Source organism: Sinocyclocheilus rhinocerous, unplaced genomic scaffold, assembly GCF_001515625.1.
Source record: "Sinocyclocheilus rhinocerous isolate Xijiao unplaced genomic scaffold, SAMN03320098_v1.1 scaffold32417, whole genome shotgun sequence".
NCBI lineage: Eukaryota > Metazoa > Chordata > Actinopteri > Cypriniformes > Cyprinidae > Sinocyclocheilus > Sinocyclocheilus rhinocerous.
Genome location: NW_015628235.1, coordinates 88 through 3,168, shown reverse-complemented (window position 1 = coordinate 3,168; position 3,081 = coordinate 88). Strand labels below are relative to the sequence as shown.

At 36.5% G+C, this 3,081-nt stretch overlaps 1 long non-coding RNA gene across 1 annotated transcript; it reads left to right on the top strand.

Annotated features, from left to right (window-relative positions):
• Positions 1–594, top strand: LOC107737208 (uncharacterized). The gene is made up of 2 exons (XR_001639777.1): positions 1–60; positions 238–594. It is a non-coding gene; the product is annotated as an uncharacterized LOC107737208 (long non-coding RNA).
• The last annotated feature ends 2,487 nt before the right edge of the window (positions 595–3,081 follow it).

Sequence of the window (3,081 nt, the reverse complement as noted above, 5' to 3'; positions counted from 1 at the left end):
TTCTCCTTTGAGTCTGCCTCCTACGCCACCATTAAGAAGTTCAACGTTACTTACAGTGCGGTGTGTTTTGGTTTCATTCTATTGTAACATATTTATTCCTAATATTTTTATCACAACATTTTAATTTCATTTTTGGTTTCATTCTATTGTAGCATATTTATATCTACTATTTTTATCACACCATTTTCTTTTTATTTACTTAATTCATGTGATTTCTTTGTTTTGTTTGCCTTTTAGACAACACTGAACTCAATCCAGGTGATTTTCAACTGTGGCCACATGATTAAAGTGGGTAACTCAGCAGGAACGAAGAATCAAGAAATTGTGTTCGATGACTATGACAAAATAATCTCTGCAAAACTGTGGCCAAATATGACTGGTAACAGATGTGGGGGGTTTGAGTTTGTGGTTGCAAAATGCAATGGAAACATAACAACAACATTATCTGTCAAGTGTCAGCAACTGGGTGAGCCTGTGTGTTTGGATGTGAAGTCTGGAAGGATTTATGGCATTACAGGCAGAAGTGGAGATGAAATGGATGCTCTGGGCTTCTACTTCATTTAGTCTACAGCTATGCATACATACAGGTTGCTGACAGCATCCAAAATATCTGCACATTTAAAAATGACATCTGCACAGCAATCATATAATCACATACATGTATCAGTTAATATACACATCAGATTTCATGACTAAAAGTGAAGTATCAGATTTGAATAAATCAATACTACCAATAATATCAATTATTGAAACCATATGATCAATTATTAAATTTTCAGGTACTTGTAGCCATACTAGGCCAAAAGCTTTAATAAATAAATGACAAGGTAAAAATATAAAATGGATGTGTCAGCCAAAAAATAGCGAAAGTAATTTGTAATTTATCTCTATCTTTATAGCATTTTCTGTTCATTCTCGTCTATTATCTTCATGTATTGGTACAATATCAATAAAATGTGTAACTTGATTTGAAAGGGCCTGACACAAATCTCACTGTTTCTTGAAGATAATTGTGTATTGCATAAACTTTTCGTCTGGTTTTGTGGGTAAGGGATGTGGCAAGAACTCGAGAGCAGAGTTTAATGGGCTTCAAACAAACAAGAACTACTTTGTAAAGGAAAACAAACCAGCAACAAGGTTCAGCAGAGCTGAACACAAGGGGTACATTCAACAATAAGGACAGAAAAGACTGGGGCTGTGTCTGAAATTGGCGTTTTACCTTTAATTAGGGCACTATTTGAGAAAACAGCCATTTGTAGTGGTGTCTGAAACCATAGTGGACATTATCAAGTGCACTCACTCAATCCCATAATGCACCACAATAACGAGTGTACAACTGATGTACACTCAGCAGCTAGAGAATACCCACAATGCACTGTGAGGGTCGTGTCAAATTAATTCCTGTGTCTCGCCAGAAGATGGTGCCTGCATCTGAATCATCCACCTATCCATTTCCCAAACCTCTTGTCCAATGTGCGTACAGCGTAAAATCATACAGGTATACATTTAATTGAAACTGATTATTAATTAGTTTAAATAAGGTTTGCACATGCTAGTTTGGAGCTGGAGATGCTAGTTTGGAGCTGGAGCTGCCAGTTTGCTAAGTAAATCAAATGATTATTAAACGGCAAGCACAAACTCAGTGTCTGAATTCACACACTCATTTTCATTCACTCCTTCAACTGCACTAAATTAATGCAGGGAATAATGAATGAGGGTAAAAAAAAATAATCAAAACATTAAATATATTAAAGTTACAGATACTTCATGTGTGCAAACAAGTGAAAAACTATATATATCAAGGTATTAAAAACATGAGGAAAAACAAATATATACTGTAGAAACAGACGTCACATAGGGCAAAATGTATAAAATAAAGAACGCTATGCAAACATATGTTGTGGCAAAATAAAAATGACTCTCACCTCATAAGAGACAAACTCGCTCAATTGACTTTCAAAGGTTTTATTTCTTGCAAGAAAGGTCAGATAGTCATAGAAACGCAAGTTGCTGCAGAGTGCGACGACGAAGGGAGGGCTTCCTCCACCTTTATATCTCTTCCCTAGCCTTCAAGGTTACATCTCCTGACAACTGTTCTTTTCCCCACATGGTAATAGTCAAAAACACATTCCACTATATCATATCTCTAATACTCGGGCCCGCATATTTTAGGGACTTGGTTACCTTCTATGTCATAGACAGGCAACTCTATGTCTCCCAGTTGTCTTCCCGAGCCTGACTTTAGGTCTATACCGGCCCCCTTGTCACCCCATACATGTTATCTTTAAACCTCAAACCATATCTCATTCTGTCTCTACAGCTGTTCTAAGTAAAGCACAATGTTCCATCAGCATATAGAATCATGAAAAATCTACAGAAATTAATTTTTATTCCACACATACTAGTGTGCAACTCATTTGAAACTGCTTCAGCAACAGGCAAGATGTATTTGGCATTAATTTGTGCTATTTTACTGTCATTTTATTTTTACTTAAGACTTACCCCATTGAGATGGTGGTACACAAATGTGGGCATGTCTGCTTTCAACCATATCATACAGTGGGCTTAAACAGCTTGCCATTTTACAGCAGATTTAGTTCTCAAACAACTGACAGTCATGACCTAAATATGATTTTCATTTACAAGAATAAATCCTGAAACAAGGCATTAGTAACTTTTCATGCCATCAGTAGCGTGCACTCAAGGATGTCCTGTTCTTGGCTCATTTAGAGTGAGACATGTGAATTCACTGTTAACTGGAGACTCGCTCTGACCGGATCATTTGAATCAGCAAGTTGTTGACTCAAGAACAGCTGCAATCCGATCAGTACAATTTACAAATTAATCATTCAATTTGCGAACTGATTTAACAGGGTTGTTGAAAAGAATCAGCTTGTTCACAAATCGAACACCGCTGTCTTGTCTCGGAGCGGGTCATGATTTCACCAGTTCAAAATACCGAGGAACGATATGCTTTTGTGAAATGCAGTGGTTTAAGAATTTCAATATTATGCTTTGGAATGTAGAGAAGTACAAGTTTCTCAAAATAAAAATACTTCAGCAAAGTACAGATAATTGAAA